Raw genomic sequence first — 22,296 nt, 5'->3', positions numbered from 1 at the left:
CTCTACTAGCTGTCATCAGGGGAGCCCTTAGCCTACAAGGGTGGGTCCCATAACCTAGCAGTCAAAGAACAAAGGCCTTGGGAATTCCCTGGTGGTCCAGTGGTGAGGACTCCACGCTTCCACCACAGCAGGCAGAGATTCCATCTCTCATCAGGGAACTAAGATCCTGCAAGCCACGCAGTATGACCAAAGAAGAAGAAGAAAAACAGAGAACTTCAAAAAACTTGGCACAACAAAAAGAATTAGACAACTTTGTGGCACCATCATACCAACCCTACAAATGCCTACTTCTAGACTTCATTTACATGTAAGAAAAATAAGCTACTATCTTGTTTAATCCACAGCATGTGTGTGTGTTTAATATATTCAGTTGAACTTCTACCAAAAACACCCTTTCCCTAGTGAAATATATACTATGTGACTGAACCTGGACCCTGGATTTCTTCTTTCTGCTATCTAACTGTGACAACTTTCACAACATACATGATTGAGAAAACTCAGGCACAGAGATCTTTAATACTTCCCTGAATACTGGAAACATAAATGTATAATGAAATGCTGGATGTTTTAAAATTAAGTGATAATTATCTTCCAGGATTGTTATGATGAATAAATGAGTAAATGTACCCCTTTCTGTCTGCTCTGAAGTCAGTCATTAACCGACACCTTGCTCAGTTACCAAGGAAATGGTATGACCTTGCTTGAATCTTCACATCTCTCTCTCACAGTAACAACTGCTTTCTTGAAAATGTTGTTGACTATGATAGGATCGATCAACTCATATTTAACCAAGCCCTTTACCTGAACAAGACTGCATCTCCCAACAGCCACTCACATATATCAAGGCTGGCCCTGCTTGATAATCTAATAACAGATAAAACAGAATGAATGCATGTCTTTTGAAACCAATCCCTCCCATAAAGACAGCAATGTATCTATCATCACAATGCATAGTGACTCATAGCCTCTTAGAGAATTTTCTAGTAATTGGGATAAAAAGGTCCTGGGACTAAATTCTAAAGACAGTAATAGACTCAGCAAGTAACTGCTAGAATCAGTACATATGTCATTTGAATTATATTGCTCTTCTTATGAGATGAGATGGAAGGAAAATATGTGTTCATATCTCAAAACTGGCTGAACCAAGCACCAGGCAATATATGAGATAAGAATCTCAATTTATTTATAATCTCAATTACTTAAGGAATATTGCTTTCACATTTTATACAAGAAGTGTGACAATAATGAGATAAGTTTTTTAATTTGGTTCATAAACTGGCACTGATGGAAAGTTCAAAATAAGACAGAGGAATTGCAAAATGGATGAAACAGGTTTAAAGCCAAGATCATTCATTTGAAAATATATGACGCTCATTTATATATGTAAGCTCTGGTCTATTAAAACCATATATAATGAATTGTGAGGATCAAGTACTGCTAATTTGGTGACAAAATTAAACACTGAAGAATATCTGTGTTTTCCTGCTATTCTTTGAGTTTTTTAAGGAAGTCTTTCAAATGTGAATATACATTTTATTCAACTACATTTTGGAAAAATCTTTAGACTACCCTTTGAGGCAGGATTAAACAGTTAGCTAAAATGAAAATGCTAAGTTTTGGATTACTCACTCACCATGACTTTTCCACTGGTCATCACTTGAAGCTAAAACTGGAGAAACTCTTCTCAATCAATAAAATGTTTGTATTCACAGGGAAGTTTGTGCTATGTATTAACACCTCCTGAGCCTAAAAGTAAAATTAAACCCCATGCCCACCCAATCACGTACTTGGATCTTTGATGAAGGCAGCAGAGGCAGAGAAAAAAGCAAGAGTAATTGGGCTGCCCAGATGCATTTGTGTTAGTGGAAAGAAAGGACATGAAATTCGAGATTATTCAGGCTCGACACTACGAAGCTCAGATGGACACCAATGACCATAGAAGGCCTAACACTGTGTCCAGAAGTGACAGGTCACTAAAGGGAAAGTTGTAACAGAAGAAGGCCTTAATACATCAAGGAAAGAAGCTATGAATAAATGAGAATGCTCTTTTTGCAAAATAGACAAGTGTAATGGATAATAACTCAAAAGTACTTAGTTTCTGAGCACATTTTGATCTAAATTAATGACACTGTCATTACCCTAGACAGAGAATGTTCAAACTGTTACCAATGGTTCTAATGTGCTCATATGTTTTGTATCTTCACTGATACCATTATAATATGACTTGCTTTCCAAACCACAATTTTTTAATATACTTTTCCTTCTCTTCTCCTTTTCCATAATCATATATCTACTTTATTATCATTTCTTCTCTCACCATCTCTCTTATTTCATTTTTTCTCCTCAATTTCTCTTATACCTTTTCCTATTGTGTGTTCTATGGCATTCTTGGTTTAAAAAAAAACAAAACTGAGTCTTAAAGACCAATGACAGAGGTTAAGAGCCAAAGTTCACCTGAGAATAGCCTTAGAGGAATAGTCAACATCATTAGTCATTAGTCAAAATGAGATACCACTTCACAGCCACTGGGATGGCCATAATCAAAAAGACAGACAATACAAGTATTACTGAAGATGCAGAGTAACTGAAATCTTCTTACATTACTAGTGAGGAATGTAAACTGGCACAGTCAGTTTGTAAAACACTTTTGCAAAAATGAAAACATGAACTTACTATACAATCCAGATATTTATCTACTGCTCCAAAAAAATAAAAATAAAAACATATGTCCACACAAATATTTGTATGCAAATGTATATAGCAGTATTATTCATAATGACCCAAGAGGAAGCCATCCAAATATTCACTGCTTGGTGAATGGATAAACAAGACGTTTATAAACAAAATGCAACTGAATACTATTCAACAATAAAAACTAATGAAATAATGAAATATGCTACAAAAGGGAAAAACCTCAAAAATATTACCTAAGTTAAAGACATCTGATACAAAGGAAAATTTATATTATTGTTATATTAATGTAAATGTCTAGAAAAGGTAAACCCACAAAGACAGAAAGCAGATGAGTGGTTGCCTGGGGCTGGAACTGGACTGACTGCAAATAAACACAAGAGGTCTTTCTGGGGAGGTGGGGATGTCCTAAAACTAGACTGTAGTAATGTCTGCACAGCTCAACAAATTTATTTAAAAGATTGTAACTGTATGCTTAAAATGGGTGAATTTTGCAGTGTGTAAATTATGCCTCAATAAAGCTTTAAAAATACTCTAGATCAATTTTTAAATGGTGATAAATACTACGACAGGTATCTATTCAGTGAATTCCATTGTAAAGTTAGAGATATATTTGAAAAAAATATATGAAAAAAAAAAAATCTGACAACCTGAGTTCAAAAAGGTGTTAAAATGCCCAGGCAGATTCATAGTACACTGGACATTACACTTTAGTTCTCCTAGTATTTATAGAGCAGATTGAAATATCCCCTTCATGTGGGATATATACCCCAGTTTATAAGTTCATCAAATTCAAAGCTGTAGGTTATTTATGTAATAACATAAACATTTTTCACATTATTAATATATATTATGAATAGCTTATTTTATAAAAAGTACTTTCATTTTAAAATCAAGCATTGCTTGCCGCTGACCTAAATTCGCATTTTTCAGAAAAGTGGCAGTATTCTTTCCATGTTCTCATGTGTATCTTTCTACCTTTATGATAAACCTTTTCACATCATGCTGTAATGGTCCATCCCATATCTGACTCACTAATCTTGTATAAGTTTCTTGCAGGAGAGACAGTTTTCAATGGATTGTATCACAACTAATAACACATCATTGCTACTCAATGAATCTTGGTTAACCCTTTATGTATTAGTTTTCTGTGGCTGTGACAACAAATAACCACAAATCTGCTGGCAAAACCACAGAAATTTAGTCTCCCACATTTCTGGGGGCCAGAAGTCTGAATTCAAGGTGTTGGCAAGGCCAGTCTCCCTCTGAAGGTTCTGGGGGAGAATTCTTCATGTGTCTTCAGCTTCCAGGTGCTGTTAACATTCCTTGTTTTCTTTGGCTTTCAACCACATCACTCCAAGCTCTGCCACTCCAATCTCACAGGACCTTCTCTTCGGTCTCTTATGAGAATGCTTATCATGGGATTTGGGGCCCACCTGGATAATCTGGGATGACCTTATATGAAGATAATTAGATTTGCAAGGACCCATTTCATGAATGGGCTTCCTTGGTGGCTCTGACAGTAAAGAATCTGCCTGCAGTGTAGAAGACATGGGTTTGATCCCTGGGTCAGGAAGATCCCGTGGAGAAGGAAATGGCTACCCACTTCAGTATTCTTGCCTGGAGAATTTCATGAATACAGGAGCCCGGCAGACTACAGTCTACAGACTACAGACTACAGACTACGGGATCGCAAAAGAGTTGGACACAACTGAGCAACACTTTTCACAAACAGAGCCCCATTCACAGGTTCCAAGCATTTGAATGAGGATGTATCTTCTAGCAAAGCCACAATCTACTCATTATACTACATAATCTAAAGATTAATTTAAAAGTCTTTTAAAGAACTTGACAATACCCACATTAAACAAAGTAGTTTAATCACCTTACTGATTAAGTTTTGACTGGAAAATAGTTTTGTTTTGTTTTTTTCACCTATGTCTTTAAACTAAATCCTGGCAGTAGGTTTTATGATGACACTGACTTTGGCCTAAAGGGAAACTATGAAGTGAGCTTTTCCATGACTGAAACAAATATAATTCACTGAAGCATGAGCCAGATATTCTCCCATGTTTTTAGTTCTTTTCAAATTTTTCCTTTTTACTGATAGTAGTTATTTTCCGTGGTTCTTATAACTTGCCAATGGTGTTTTTCCAAAGAGGCATATTTGAATACATCTTGGACTGAAATAAAATATTTTAATTAACTGTAGAGCAATATAAAAAGAAATTTTGCTCTTTATCTTGACATTTTATCACAGCCTTCAGGATCAGAAGCACTGTTATCTCAGTCTTTTATATATGTATTAGTTTGTGTTTGGGGAAAGGATGGGCCTAGTCACATACATCTAGATTTGAGTCATTGCAGTTTACATGAGCACAGAGCTCTACTGCTTTAATGGAGATGAAAGGAGAGAACAAAAGAATAACATTAATAAATGTTTTAAAAATGAGCCAACAGCTTTTTATTAATAAACCTAACTTTTGGATGTGTCTAGAAGTCAAAAACAGTCAACCTTGACTACCCCACATTTAAATAAGGAACTTGCCAATGCTGTAATGCATTTCTATAGTTTTTCATCTAAGTTTTTATTTTTAAATTTAATTTTATTATTATTTTTTGATCATGATGCAAGACTTGCAGGATCTTAGTTCCAGGATCAGAGGTGGAACCTGTTCCCCCTATAGTGGAAGCACGGAGTCCTAACTCCTGGACCACCAGCAAATTCGCCATCTAAACTTTTAAAAATCCTGGGAAACTCAAAAGAAAAATCAAAAGAAATCTTTTGGTCTGTAAAGAGGCAACCTCCACCACCAATGTTATTCTCTTTTCTCCCAATTATACCACCAAATTCACTATTTGCAGATAATCTTGAAGCCTTTGATAATACACATTTCCAAGGAAACTAAAGATAAAGTCATGGATCTTAAATTTCTTTTAGAGCTTCTGCCTCACTTTTGTTCCAAAGATAGCAGGTGACTGCCTCCTAATTTACATAAGTCAAATACTATAACATACATTAAGATGAAAGATTTAAATAAACCTAAAATTACTATTAAAACATCATTTTTATTTGTCAATTTACTTTTCTTATTTAAAAAGATGAAAACTTACTATATTTTATCAATCTATACCTTTAACTTTTAAAGTTTATATATATATGCTAATATTTCCTTAGGATCATTAACATACTAGATTAGATGCTTAAGTTCTTCTGGGGTTGGGTAGAATGATATACAGGAAGGAAACAAACAAACAAAAACCCTTAATACATGCAAAAGGTATTTTGTGCAAATTAACATTATTTATCTTTAAATGTTTAAATTTTTAATTTCCTTGTTTCTAATTTGCACTTGAAGAAGTTTATAAAAGAGCTTTATAAATAACTGACGCATAAGAAATATTACTCTTATTTAAAGAAAAACAGCATGAAAGGAGGTAAAAGGGTTTCTGAAAACCATAAAGGTCTACAGAAGTACACTGAAAGCTTGCTTAGAAATCACACACATGCACTATGAAAACTAGAAGTTTCATGCAAGCAGACTTCATAGCTTTGTTTACCAATTTATTCCCAGAACCACGAGCCAGGCCTGACCTGTCTAGGGTCTCACCACACACTTGTCAAATGAACAAAGGAAGAAATGAAAGAATTCAAGAGCACAGGCATGGAGCACTCAGCCTGAGTACCGGTTCCACTGTCTACAGCACACTAACTGAGTTTCACTTCTTCCCTCATCACTCTGTAAGCCCCTGCCTGAATGGATTCTTGACCTCTTTGTGAGCACATATATCCTGCCTCCCTGGATTCTACTGTAAGCCTCTTTGCATTCCCAGTGTCCACCACAGCACCCTCTCACATCTCAGACAGTATCCAAGGACGATGACGATGCTGGGGGACTGGAAAACCTTCTCTATGTTTAAGGGGGGCAGTGTCTATACAACCACCTTTACAGATAAGCTAGCATATGTGTCCCACCATATCTCTGCTAGAGATGCTTACAAATAATGTCCTCTTTCTTCTCTTATTTTTAAATTGTAGAAGAACTTTAGAATATCAGGGAGAGTTGCTGTTTCAGTGTCTTATCTGACACACTCTCACATCCAATAAACACAGTTGTACTTCAGCACCTACACTCTTACCTAAAATATAGATCTCCGGTATTAATCACCACCATATTATCAAATTCAAATCAGCATCCCACAGTCTTGCCAAAGTATGGACAGACCCTTACTATCATGAAAATCTGAATGATCTCTGTTACTCATCCTTGGAGCCCTGTCAAGTCTCTATAAGATTAAGAGGGAAAGTGGGAAAGAAGGGGTTAAAAATCTCATTCCCTGGAACCACCCTCTACTCTCCAGCTGTGAACAATCAGGCTTGTCTGCATTCCTTCTAGGAAACTCCTGCAGCTTTATTAGGATGAATGGGAAACAGAATTTTTACTTTTTGATACGTAGGGTTATAAATCTACCATGAAGACTGCCAGGAGTTCAGAGTTTATCTGAACAAGCTGGATCTTTAATTCTGGACCTCACAAGATGCTCTACTTAGGAATGTCATATTGTGCTCCAAGGCAGAAAGGGGAGGAGTTGGAGAAACTAGGTTTGTCACTAAGGAAATACTTTCTTTAAATGGAATTATATAAAAGGACAGGTAACAGCTATGCAAAGCAAGGTCCCTAAATATTCATGCTCTGTCAACCTGTAAGTACTTGTTCATATACAATTCTACCTTTTTCATGGTTAGTCATGATTTTATCATTTTCTCTGAGTTTTGTATCTAATCTTTAAATAAAAAGCTTATTCTTTGACATGAAAATGTGTCATACAGTTCAAGGAAAATAGTATAGGTGAAAGCAACTTAATTTGAATTTTTCAAAGGAGGACATACCAAGAACCTGGATTTGACTACAGATTAATCAATAAACTTTCCAATCTCTACTCCATGAGACAGAATCCTTCTATTTTACTAATATAAAGTACAGGTTTTCTAATATGGGAATTCCTTGTGCACCTTCTTTTTTTTTTTTCTTTTGGCTTTTAAGACTTCATCACACGATGGCAGCAATATCCAGAACATAGCTCAATGCATTCAGTTAAATCCACAACAACAAACATACCAAGCAGTGAAAGACTGTGGCCCTTTTTTAAATTAAAAAAATAAACCAACAGTATGAACCAACAGCCAGAGATCTGGATGTACAACATGAACCTGTGGGAGGAGAAAAAAAATCAGGAAAACTGCCTCTCAAAAGCATGAGTCACGTGAGGTCCTCAGGGAATCAGTGTTTCCCTCAAACATAGTAACCTAGAAAATCCTCTTTCAAAAGGGAAGAGTTTTCTCTTTATCGATTAAGCCCAGAAGAAGTTTGTCACTATCAGGAGAATATTCTTTTTAAAAAGTAATTGTTTCACTGCAAATGTCCATGATGGGTTTAAGAATTCTTATAGCATTTTTTTTGTTGGCAGCATCCAATTCAGCCTGCAAAATATGGTAAACTTTTCTCTTTATTGATTTAAAATAATTTGATAAAGAATTTGGTTGGTTTGTAAAAAGCATCACTAATGTGGATTAGATTTTGCTCGACCCCAAGCTGCACTTTTTTGCCAACAAAACCCATGAGGAAGCAATGAGAGCTGTATAGTCATCAAAACTTATTCTGCTGAGAAAGACTAGAAATTTCCCAGACCATCCCCCTTGTTTGATGCTCCTGGAAGTCAGTTTTAGAGGCTACCTTTAGCAGATCTTCTCTTTAAACTTTCATAGCTCAGTTCTTCATAAACTTATACAAACTCTTTGAAACCCTTTTATATTTCCTGCCATCATTGGGGAACATTAAATCTGTGGTCACGATTACTTTTTTCCAAGACTCTTGGATTTACTTAGGTTGAATTGTTATAATAATTGGTACCTGATTATCAGGTTAAAAATGATAATTTTATAGATTTCATTGATCTCAGTTAAAACCATTTTATATTGAAAATTAATTTTTGGTTTTCATAACCAATTAATGGTTATATATAACCAAATATAATACCATGACAGTTGATGAGAAAATATTTCTATGTTTTATTAAAATATATTAATTATTTTAATTAAAAATATAACAGCAGGGACTTCTCTGGTGGTCCAGCAGTTGAGAATCTGTCCTGCAATGTATGGGGCATGGGTTCAAACTCTGGTCAGGGAACTAAATACCACATGCCTTGGAGCTTAGAACAAAGCCCATGTGCCTCAACTGCTGAGCCTGCATGCCACAACTAGAGTCCATGTACCACAACAAACATCCTGCATGCTGCAACCAAGACCCAAAGCAGCTAAATAAATATAAATAAATATTTTTTAAAAAATACAATAGAAAGTAATGCCAAGTACAGCTTTGTAGCATCAGAAACTAAAGTGGCTTAATTTCAAACCATGCAACCAGAAGGACTAATATAAACAAGCAAATAAATAAATTGATGATGGAAAGTCAAAATGAAAAGGAATGAATCTCAGGGATGTAGCTGATAAAATCATTTCACAAGGAAATTGCCTACCTGGTGACTTCAACACCCTAGTTCTTAGAGATGCTGCAACTTTGGAGGTTGGGGGAGAGATGACAGTAATTACCATAATGAAAATCCATAATCAAATACAAATTCAAAGAGATCTCAAATAGACAAGAACGAGGCTAAATATAAAATGCTGAAATTTAATAGGACAATTTTTTTAGTATCCAAATTTAAGACTTTATAATTTTACAGGTAATGAGAAGAAGTGAAGGAAAATGAAGCTTAACAGGAATGGAAGATCTTGAGGGGACCATGTTGCTGATAGTACATTTACTGTAATCCTCAAATGATCTGTGTGTCTGGCCCCAGGACTTAACAGTAGACCAGAAAGAACAGCAGAATATAATACCCCAAAATATGCCATTTGGCATAAGAATTATTTTGAGCTGAAGGCAACTGAGAAGCAGCAGATGCAAGCAAAGTCCCTTGCTCTCCTTCTCTCTGCCTAAAAGTAGGATATAAATCTTCAAAGGCACGCTTCCTCCCCTCTCCAGGACAAAAATTCATCACTGGAGACAACTTCAGACCTTTACCAACCTGGAGACAGCACTGGAGGAAACGAACAAACTTTACTAATTAGCTTTTTTCCACCATTAGTTTTCTCTAGTATATTTACCTTCTTATAGTTTGTTGCCCTTGGAATCCTGAAACTACTTCCCTTCATTCTATCCTTTCTCTGTGAACTTACTTTTCTCTGTTGAAGATGCTATATAAGCCACAATTCTAAGCAACTGCTTTGAATTACTCAGTTTTCCCTGGATGTGTTAATAAACTTCCCTTTGCTTTTCTCTTATTAACCTGTCTAGTACTGTAGGGTCTCATTCAAGAACTCAGAAAAGTAAAAGGAACATTATTTTTCCTCCAGTATAGCTGCATGAACAGAATCCTAGACCATAAGGAAGAAAATGCAAGTTCTATTCCTCTTGGAGAATTAAACTCTGGTCATCTCACTTCTTAGAGATGTTCACTAATTACAGCATATCTAAGGAAGAGTGACTAGAATAATAAGAACTGGTATATGAAGAAAACTGGTTTGTGGGATATGGCATATGGAATATGGAAAACTGGTATATGAAGAAATACTAAAGAATGGGAAGGTTTTTCTCCTTAAAAAAAATGATATAGGAGGAGAAAATGTTGCCTGAATATATGTGCAGAACTATTGGTAGAAGAAGGGTCAAATTTTCCTCACCCCAAAGGAATGGGCAGCCTCAGAAAGTAGTGAGGCCAGGGTTGCTCAGAGTTCAGAGTAGAGGCCAAACACAGATGAAGAGGGTCCTATGGGAGGGGTCAACTCTATGATCAACCACCAAGGTCTCTTCAAACCCTGAGTCTACAGTTGGTGCACTGACCAAACTCAGGAACTCTTCTCTGGTTACTGGTTGCTAGATCCAGCCTGTCCGAGAGAAACCTCAGCATGTGCAGGTTGGTTTCAAAGAATCATAATCAAGTGATCTACTTCTTGCATTACTGAAATTCTAATACCAAAGATGTGTCTGCTTCCGGCCAGAAAAAAAAGGCATCATATAAACTATAAAACGCTATAAAAAGGAGCACTGTGATTCTCATTACCATTTCTCTCGTTTTTAGTTTTCACAGGTTCCCCTGGGGCCCAGGATATGTTTCCTACAATTCTCCCTAAATGTCCCAGAAATACAAGCAATCTACCAGGGATGTTGACTCAAAGGGAGGCAGAGAATTTTGTCACCCCCACATAAAGTCAGCATGTGGTACCCAAACAATGCCACCAGAATTCACAGAAAGAGCTTCATAGAGAGGGTGAAATCTGACCTGGGACCTGCGGAAAGAAAAAGGTCACGGTGAAGGGAGACATGCACTTCCCAAAGGGAAGCCAGGGACATTAAAGGCAGAGACAAGAACAAAACTAACACACTCCACTTTGTGGTTCCCTATATGTTGAGATCTAAAGGAACTGCACTTCCCTTCTGCCCAAGTGTTCCACACTCATCTTCTCTCTGCTCTAAAGGAATGAAAAGAAAAGTGTATCTCGGTTTGTGCATGAGCCACAATGCCAGTGAGGTAGTGCTGTTAGTGCCATGATGGAGTTTGAGGTAATTACTTCCACATTTTGGCTTCTTCACTAAAATGGAATGTGAAGGGGGTGATTCTGGAAGTACTTTAACAGGCTTTGGAGCAAATGTTTTCACCTGAAAACACCCACTCCAAGAATCTTACACCACACAGAGACGGACATCCACGAAAATAATTTTCACACTGTATGGCGAGAATCAGTTCACTGACAATTCTGTTAATTCTGTAGATGGCATTCCATGTAGGTGTTTCATTTCTATATACTTAGTTACATACATAAATAGAAATTTTGTTGATGATGCTGCCTGTGTGTTTATGTCCAAAAAAAAAACACTGGCCGGGAGGAAGGGAACAGTGGAGAGAGAGGTTGAAAACAGCTCTTCAGATACCTGTTCAGATACTTGGCTCACTCAAGTAACACAAAGATGTCTTCATTCAACATACACTGCCCCAGACCTTTCTATGTGCCAGGCAGTGTGCCCAGCACTGTGGGACACACCAAAGCAGAAAGCAGACACAGGCCTTGACCTCTGGGAGCTTTCAGTTTCCTAAAGTAGACGTCACACAAATACACAATCAAGGACTGTGTTAAGAGCTGAAATGGAAGGATACAGGATTGCATAACGACTGTATAACAAGGTGACCTGATTTACTTTAAGGAGACATAGGCTTTGTTCTTGTACACTGCCTGTACATTAAGGATGTAATAAATAAGTGGATGAATGAGTATAGTTACTGCTGCTGCTAAGTCACTTCAGTCATGTCCGACTCTGTGCAACCCAATGGATGGCAGCCCACCAGGCTCCTCCATCCCTCGGGTTCTCCAGGCAAGAACACTGGACTGGGTTGCCATTTCCTTCTCCAATGCATGAAAGTGAAAAGTGAAAGTGAAGTCGCTCAGTCGTATCCAACTCTTTGCGACCCCATGGACTGCAGCCTACCAGGCTCCTCTATCCATGGGGTTTTCCAGGCAAGAGTACTGTAGTGGGGTGCCATTGCCTTCTCCGGAGTATAGTTAAGGGATGAATAATTAAAGACAAGAAAGGTAACAACAATTTAATATACTTTATTTACTAAATAAATATATATGAAAGACACAGAGCAAATCCAATTAAAATGGACACTGAAAATCATAGGAACAAATAATTTGGTTGGAAGTTACTTCAGAGACCACCTAAACCACCAAAAGTGGTTACTAACCACCAGGCCCCTCTGACAATCTGAAAACAAGCCAAAGCTGCATAGAACTGCAGTGGCACACTCCAAGCCCCGGGACCCTGTTAAAAACGCTTAATTTAATGATATTTTACCCATAATCCCACTCAGGACAGGACCACTCTGTACATTTCCAAGCAGACTCCAGGGGACCCAGACAGCCAGGTCTTTTGGAAAACTTGGGTCAGTAGAATACATTCTAAAGACAAGATACTTTCATGTTAGAGCACACACACACATACCCAGACCAAACCAAACATACATCTAGAATCTATGCAAAAGATTTTACATTCAATACCTGGTGTGTCAGGAAATTAATTTAGGCAGGACAGTGAAATAGGAAAAAAGGAAGCAAAGATAAAATATTTCCACATTAGACACAAGTAAGGAACAAGTCACTTCCATGTTCTACTTTTTAAAATACAAATACATTCAAAAGAAAAACTGTGAATGAAATATCTCAAGACTTTCAAAGGAGAGAAAAAAGTGGAAGAGAAACCAGAGAAACTCTGCACCTCCTGGAGCCTGCCTACCTTTCTCTGCCCTCTATCCTCTGCAGGAATTAAATGCCAGACGAACAGAGCCAGTCACAACAGGAACACGTTGTGTCAGATACACACATGCCTTCTAAAAAGAGTTTAAAAATTTTACAATACCTTTATGGTCACATGTTTTAAAAAGTGCTTCTACAAATTTAAGTCTTGTTCTTTCCTGCACACTCACCTGTGAGGCGGGCTTCTCGATGTTTCTGCTACAGTCTAATGACACAGTGGAGACAGCACAAAGCCAGAAGTGCGATCCAATGACAGAAGGGGAGTTGCCCTGTCATCACAGAGACAATCTACATGTGAGGGCAAAATACCCTGAAAGGAGTATTTTGAGAGGAGTTGCTGAGAGGAGTTGACCGAGGGATAGGATCGGCCAGGGCTCTCCTGCACCCCATCACTAAAACATGTTTCTCTCCACCTCTGCTCAAACAGAATTTGTGTCTATTTCTGTTTTCTCACTTGTTTCTCTCATTTCTATTGAACAACGTTCCTGAATCAAGCAGCTGCCACACTGCTAGCTGGCTTCCAGACCTAGCTACTCCAAAGGCAGCCTGTACCCCCTGGCTGGGGTCTGCAGAGACTCAGTAGGCCTGTTAGGACACAGCTGATGCCTTGTAAGTCATTTGGCTGCTCGTGCTCCCACTGCATGCCAATTAGTCTGCAGGCTGCTCTTTCTCTGCAGCCATCGGAACCGTACTCCTATCTCAGGGATGTCTCAGGAACCACGTGACTGAGATACCAAATGAAGCTGATGCCCATTGTTTGTCATCAACCTGGAACTCAAATGGCCTTGGCGCAACACATCTGAACCCTTAAAAGATCATTCTTATGGAAGAAAATATAAAAGTTAGATATTTCACAAGTTCAGAAGGAGACATATTTTACACAGGAGCTAGTTTTATGTGATGATCTAGAAAGGAACACTATATAGGATTATTAACGGATTTCCATGAGTTCCCATGCATTAGCACTGTGCTTTCCTTTCCTCTGAAATATGTCACTACTATCTACATCATCCTCTGTGTTCTTAATACCAAAAGTTATGGACATTGAACTGGAACACTGCTGTCACCAGTTTAGCTCAAGCTATTAACTGCACATGGCACCTTATTTTTAACATTACTATAATGAAGTGAGAAGGACTGAGAAGGACTGAAGCAGCAGACAGTCAGGGATTTAAGGCTTGGGGGCAAGACCTTAAAAAGCTGCTGGCATTCTGCAAGCACTTGGCAAATGGTTTTGGACCCACTTTGCAAAGCAGCCCTGTTTTAGCCTGTGCACTAGTATCTGGGAGGCTTTTCATGAGAGGTCACTACCTCTAGCAGAACATGGACTTCTCAAATAAATACCACCAGGAACAGAAGCCCCCAACTGACCAGCCTGACCATCTCAGAGCAGACTCATCATCTGACATCCAGCGGCACCATTGCCAGCACTACTGTGGGGCATGCAAATCACTCTTATGTAAAGACACTCACTAAACACTCAGGTATTTAGACCGGTGAGCATCTTGAAAAAAGTTTAATCCTCACATGTGCTGCTGTCTTAATTAGAATTATTTTTCCCCCAACCTATCACCTCCTTTTTATTAAAGTAGCATTTATCAAACAATTTCTTACCTGAGGACACCTCTCATTCAAAAATTACTGAAGAAACAAAAAAATTTTTACATTTTATATCTAAGAAGAAAAAAATTAACTTTTAATCCTCAGCAATAACATTAAGTCCATTGCCTATTAAGATATTTTAGTTTAAAAATCTAATTTTCTAAACAAAAAAAAAAATAATGAAAGGAGTAGGATTTTTTAAAATATTTTTTGCAAATCTCTTAAACCTGCTGATTTAAGAGAACAGAAACTAAATTTCTGTATTTCCTTCCACATTCAATCTTCTGCTATACATTGTTTGGGTGGAAGTATGGGAAGATAGTCTGTCCTTCCTTAAGTGTGTCTGGAAAAAGAGCATTTTCATAGTTTTCTAGGTAATCATGGATATCTTTTGATACTACATCAGTCAACAAGGGTTAGTTACTTAGAGCTTAGTTGCAATGTAGAGTTCACTGGTCTATCTTGAACTCTGAATAGATCTTTTACACTGACTGTAATAGTTAATTTTATGTGCCAATTTGACTAGGCTATGATGTCGAGTTATTTGGTCAAACACCAGTCTAGATTTTGCTGTGAACATTTCTTGTAAAATTGATTAATATTTAAATCAGTAGATACTGAATAAAGCAGATTACTCTCCAGGATGTGGGTGGGCCTCATCCATTCAGTTGAAGAGCTTAAAAGAAAAAGACTGAGGTCTGCAGAAAAAAAAGAGAATTCTGTTTCCAGACTGCAGCATGAAAATTGTTCCTGAATTTTCCAACCTTTGTACTCAGAACTACATCAAACTATTTCTTGAATTTCCAGCCTACCAGCCTGCCTGCAAACTTCAGATTTACCCAGCCCTCACAACTGCATGAGCCAATTCCTTAAAATAAATATCTCTCTCTACCTATGTATCAATATATTCTATTTGTTCAATTCTCTGAAGAATTCTGACAAATATATGCATGATCTTATAATATCATGCATTGGTCATTTGGAAAATACTAGGTCACTGAATTACACAAACTTTCAAAATATTTATACATATTTCATTATACAATATTTTGAAAAGCCTATTTGCTACTATCACAACCAATCTTTGAAAGCTTTTTGATACTGGAAAGTTCGTTAAGCTCACAATGTCAGCTTAAAGTTTTCAAAAATTTTGATTTCTGCTGGAAAACTTGAATTTTTGCACTAGTAATAAATATTGTTAGTCGTTTTCTTTGAAGTATGGGTTTCATTGCTCATTTTGGAGAAAGTGCTTATTAAAAAATAGTCTGAATAATCATTTCAGTAAGTTTTTCTACTAAAAACTATATTTCATTTTTAAAAGAGAAGTTGGTATGGCTTTCCACTGAGACAATCACACAACACTTCTCCAGACATCATTCTCTTGTGCACAGCAGAAGAGCTTTGTGCAGGCTGCCAATTTCTTCACACAGAATATTAAAAAGAAATATACTCCATTGTTGACATTTAATACAAAATTACTTTATATTGCTTCATCAAGAACATTCTTGAGTGAAAAGGGCATTTTTTTAAACTGCAAGTGTGCAGCAGTATGTACAATGACCGCTATCACAGTTTGGTGCCACTGTCTTGATCTGTGATAAAAGGGCAATTGTTCTGCCTATCACAGCCTTTGCATTATCAATGCAAATATTAACAGAGTAAAAAAGGCAAAAAGCTGCTTTTATTATCATCAGAATGGGTGGACCTCACAGACCCCTAAAAGGGCCTGGATCTTCAGAGCAGTTTAGGAACCACAGAAGTGACCTGCCTTCCAAGTTTACCTACCAACAAGTTCCAGAGGGGAAACTCAAGCTGGTATGCAGATGCTGGGCTGGGTAATTCCCTGGTCATACTGGTCACTGAAAGGGGATGGCCCCAGGAGCCATGATCTCTAAACTGGGGTACACAGACCAGGGTACACAAAGACTCTCTAAGATTAATTCCCTTCAGAAGCACTAAAGGCCAGATGCTACTTCTAGTTCTTAGGGTCTACTATTCCTTTCACATTATTTCTGACTCCTTCTTTATAAAAGAAACAGTACCTGTTTCAGAATAGAGTACTGTCTGGATGGTAAGTCCTCTCAGAGCACCCAACAAAAGTATAATTAGAAATGCTGGTATTTGTGTTGCAAAAGAAAAGGACTATAAAGACTGGAGGAAACTCATTTTATAAGTGAACTGGTTTCCAACTGAATGCTTTCAACAAATTGAAGCAGGGTCTAATGGAGTCATTCATTTAAAGATCATTTAAAATATCTGATAGAAGATCAGTAAGTGATTTTTTGACAAATAATCCAAAAGAGTTCAAGGAATTGAAAAACTTTGTTATATCAAGACTCCTTTCATCTCATCTACTCATTCATATATAAAATTTTCTCATCTAAGGATATAAATAAAAAATTGGTATAACCATGATTATAAACCCAGATTCTTTCTGGTAACAAATAATTTCATTATTTAATATATGAATTTAATTGTAAAATAATTTCAGAAGATATTTCCACCTCCTTAAGAGATGCATTTCCAATAATACTTTACTTTTGATTTTTAATAAGTATGAACAAAATAATATAGCAACACCTTATAATACTAATTCTGGGCTAGAAATTATTCTAAGCCCTTTGTTGTTGTTGTCCGGTCACTCAGTCATGTTTGAATCTTTGCAACTCCATGGACTGCAGCACACCAGGCTTCCCTGTCCTTTATCATCACCCAGAGCTTGCTCAAACTATGTCCACTGGGTTGGTGATGCCATCCAACCATCTTATCCTCTGTAGTTGGTGTTATTCTCCTGCCTTCAATCTTTCCAAGAATCAGGATCTTTTCCAATAAGTCAGTTCTTCACATCAGGTGGCCAAAGTATTGGAGCATCATCTTTAGCATCAGTTCTTCCAATGAATATTCAGGACTGATTTCCTTTAGGATTGACTGGTTGGATCTCCTTCCAGTCCAAGGGACTCTCAACAGTCTTCTCCAACACCATAGTTCAAAAGCATCAATTCTTTGCCACTCAGCCTTCTTTACGGTCCAACTCTCACATCCATACGTGACTCCTGGGAAAACTATAGCTTTGACTACACAGATCTCTGTCGGCAAAGTAATGTCTCTGCTTTTTAATATGCTGTCGAGGTTTGTCATTGCTTTTCTTGCAAGGAGCAAGCATCTTTTAATTTCATGGCTGCAGTCACATCTGCAGTGATTTTGGAGCCTAAAAAAATAAAGTCTGTCACTGTTTCCACTGCTTCCCCATTTATTTGCCATGAAGTGATGGGACCAGATGCCATGATCTTAGTGTTCTGAATGTTGAGTTTTAAGCCAGCTTTTTCACTCTTTCACTTTCATCAAGAGGCTCTTTATTTCCTCTTCGATTTCTGTCATAAGGGTGGTGTCATCTGCATATATGAGGTTATTGATATTTCTCCCGGCAATCTTGATTCCAGCTTGTGCTTCATCCAGCCCAGCATTTTGCATGATGTACTCTGCATATAAGTTAAATAAGCAGAGTGACAATATATAGCCTTGATGTGCTCCTTTCCCAGTATGGAACCAGTCCATTGTTCCATGTCCAGTTCTAACTGTTGCTTCTTGACCTGCATTCAGGTTTTACAGGAGGCAGGTGAGATGGAAGAATTTTCCACAGCCTGTTGTGATCCACACAGTCCAAGGCTTTAGCATAGTCAATGAAGCAGATGTTTTTCTGGAATTCTCTTGCTTTCCCTATGATCCAATGGATGCTGGCAATTTGATCTCTGGTTCCTCTGCCTTTTCTAAATCCAGCTTGAATATCAGGAAGTTCTCAGTTAACATACTGTTGAAGCCTAGTTTGGAGAATTTTGAGCATTACTTTGCTAACATGGGCTTCCCTTGTGGCTAAGCTGGTAAAGAATCCACCTGCAATGCAGGAGACCTGGGTTTGATCCCTGGGTTGGGAAGATCCCCTGGAGAAGGGAAAGGCTACCCACTCCAGTATTCTGGCCTGGAAAATTCTATGGACGGTATAGTCCATGGGGTTGCAAAGAGTTGGACACAACTGAGCAACTTTCACTCACTCACTTGCTAACATATGAAATGAGTGCAATTGTGTGGCAATGTAAACATTCTTTGGCATTGCCTTTCTTTGGGATTGGAATAAAAACTGACCTTTTCCAGTCCTGTGGCCACTACTGAGTTTTCCAAATTTGCTGGCATATTGAGTGCAGTATTTTAACAGCATCATCTTTTAGGATTTGAAATAGCTCAGCTGGAATTCCATCACCTCCACTAGATTGTTTGTTCACTACAAATATTTATATATAAAATTTTTATATTTTATATATATAAACATATATTTATTCACTTAATCCTTATAACACCTGTATTATATTAATCCCTGTTTTACAGATAAAGCAACTGAAGACATAAAGCAACAAGAATTAGAGCTAGGATTTAAACTCAGACTCAAGAGTCTGTGTTTTCAACTACTATATTATGCTACTTTATACATTATTTAAAATGTTTTGATAAACTGAATATTAATACTAATATACAGTTTTAATACTTAGACATTAAGGACATGGAAAATTTTTAAATCATATTAATATATTTGCAGACTTTTATTGCAAAGAAATATGATATAGTGATTAATAAAAACATAAAACTGTATTACATTAGAATGAGATCTTATGTGTCAAATGGAATGGAAATATGAATTCAAAGTGGAAAAAAATAATGTAAAATTTGAAGTAATAAAAAGGAAGCTTAATGATGTGTTTTAAAAATGTATGACGGTAGATGACAAATCACTTTTAGCATTTATATTCCATTGGACACATTAAAAATAGGGATAATTTTATTTTAAATTGTCAATATATATAATATATGGGATGGCCATCTGATGCAAAGAAATGACTCACTGGAAAAGACCTTGATGCTGGGAAAGATTGAACATATAAGGAAAAGGGGGTGGCAGAGGATGAAATGGTTAGATAGCATTACTGACTCAATGGACCACATTTTGAGCAAACTCTGGGAGACAGTGAAGCACAGGGGAGCCTGGTGTGCTACAGTCCATGGAGTCAAACAAGACTTAGCAAAGAGTTGGACATGACTTAGCGACTGAACAACAACAGGGATTTTACAGCCTTTGTAAGTGGTGCAAACTTATGCAGAAAAATTTTAGATGCTAATCTAAATATAGAGAGAGTCCATGGATTTTCCAAATTAATTTCGATAGTAAGTGCATCAAAATGTTTATAATACAGTCCTTGATGATGAATACATTTCCAGAATCTTCTCCTGAAGAGCTTTGGTAGATTGACTTGAAGTCCACATGTCTAAAGTGAATGAGGTCTGTGGAACTCATATGTGATGGATCAGCTTTACCAACCGCAACACTGTTAATTTACCAACTGTCATTCCACTGGAAATGGGATCAGCTTTATTTATGATCAAAGTGCAACGCACCTGTGTTCCTAAATAAAAATTAAATAAATTTAACAAGGTCTGAGTCTGAAGAGAGTTAGCAATTATAATCTTTAATTTAAATGTTCATATTAGATTTGAAGTAGTACTATCCTATAACCTTCACTTTTAATTTGATAGCAGCAAAATCATTGGTAAACACTGGGATTTTAAAACTTTTGTCATATTGGGATTTATAATTCCTTCCATAAATGGAAGCTTGCGTACTTCATTATAAATTAATAATCCAGTAATTACTCTCCAGTTAGGCAACAATGTTGAACTTGCAACTGATTTCTGATTAAGTAATGACAGGCATGAAACAAAAAGAAATACTCTATAACACAATGAATATCACTTGCAATAAATTAAGCCCACTCAAACACTGTTTTCCTAATTACTATGCATGTTCTAAGTTAAAATGTCAAGTACAGGAGCGTTCTGTTTCTAACAGTCGTGGAGTACTCTGTATTGGTCCAATGCTTCCATGAAAAACAACTTTAAATTTTGCAGTAAATACCAAAAATAACTACTGCAGGCACTAGAGAGTAATCAAAAGCAGGCAGAAATCAGAGGGAAATTTGAAGAAGGGAACAGCACTTTTTTATGCTGTATTATTTTTCCTTTTTTTTTTTTTTTATGGTTCTTCATCTGAAGGGAGGGAAAACCAGCTCCACTTAGTACAGCAGCTGAAATGCTGACAGAAAGCCCCAGCCCTACTAGCTTGAAGAGCTGAGGACAGAGTCCAAGACAACCAAGGTAGCCATGACGTGAGGGAGAATCCCAGAAGACTGCCCCAAATTCTGTGCAAAAACTTCTGCCCAAACTTCTGGCTGGCAGCCAGTGTACATATACAAAGCAGAACTCCAAATAGACCTTAAGACTATAAGATTGATACAAAGATTTCAGCTGACATCTAATACCAGAAGAAAGAGTTGAAAATTTTGTGTAGCCATGCTAACTGCTACTATAAGATGCCTTTACCAATATCAAGAATACTATCCAAAATCACTATGCATATGAAAAACAGGAAAATGTGATTCAAATACAAGACAAAAAGCAATCCATGGCCACCCAGGTATTATTAGGAGATAAGAATTTGAAAGCAGTTATTATAATTATGCTAGGAAAATATGCTCTTTTTTAGGAAAATATGAACTTCCAGATGTTCAAGCTGGATTTAGAAAAGGCAGAGGAACCAGAGATCAAATTGCCAATATCCGTTGGATCATCGAAAAAGCAAGAGAGTTCCAGAAAAATATCTACTTCTGCTTTATTGACTATCCCAAAGCCTTTGACTGTATGGACCACAACAAACTCTGGAAAATTCTTAAAGAGATGGGAATACCAGACCACCTGACCTGCCTCTTGAGAAATCTGTATGCAGGTCAGGAGGTAACAGTTAGAACTGGACATGCAACAACAGACTGGTTCCAAATAGGAAAAGGAGTACGTCAAGGCTGTATATTGTCACCCTGCTTATTTAACTTATATGCAGAGTACATCATGAGAAACGCTGGGCTGGAGGGAGCACAAGCTGGAATCCAGATTGCCAGGAAAAAAATCAATAACCTCAGATAGGCAGATGACATCACCCTTATGGCAGAAAGCAAAGAACTAAAGAGCCTCTTGATGAAAGTGAAAGACGAGAGTGAATAAGGTGGCTTAAAACTCAACATTCAGAAAACTAAGATCATGGCATCTGGTCCCATCACTTCATGGCAAATAAATGGGGAAATAGTGGGAACAGTGACAGACTTTATTTTGGGGGGCTCCAAAATCACTGCAGATAGGGATTGCAGCCATGAAATTAAAAGATGCTTGATCCTTGGATAAAAAGTTATGACCAACCTAGATAGCATATTAAAAAGCAGAGACATTACTTTGTCAACAAAGTCTGTCTAGTCAAAGCCATGGTTTTTCCAGTAATCATGTATGGATGTTAGAGTTGGACTATAAAGAAAGCTGAGCACTGAAGAATTGATGCTTTTGAACTGTGGTGTTGGAGAAGACTCTTGAGAGTCCCTTGGACTGCAAGGAGATCCAACCATTCAATCCTAAAGGAAATCAGTCCTGAATATTCATTGGAAGGACTGATGTTCAAGCTGAAACTCCAATACTTTGGCCACCTGATGCAAAGAACTGACTCATTGGAAAAGACCCTGATGCTGGGAAAGATTGAAGGCGGG

General features: G+C 37.3%; 1 protein-coding gene across 3 annotated transcripts in view; it reads right to left on the bottom strand.

The window, feature by feature from the left end:
• The window catches only part of TMTC1 (transmembrane O-mannosyltransferase targeting cadherins 1), a 312,150-nt gene that overhangs the window by 202,732 nt on the left and 87,122 nt on the right, over nt 1-22,296 (bottom strand). The window lies entirely within an intron of this gene.

The sequence above is a fragment of the Bos indicus genome, chromosome 5, assembly GCF_029378745.1.
Source record: "Bos indicus isolate NIAB-ARS_2022 breed Sahiwal x Tharparkar chromosome 5, NIAB-ARS_B.indTharparkar_mat_pri_1.0, whole genome shotgun sequence".
NCBI lineage: Eukaryota > Metazoa > Chordata > Mammalia > Artiodactyla > Bovidae > Bos > Bos indicus.
Note: the sequence above shows the minus strand (reverse complement) of the source record. Positions and strands in the feature narration are given on the sequence as shown.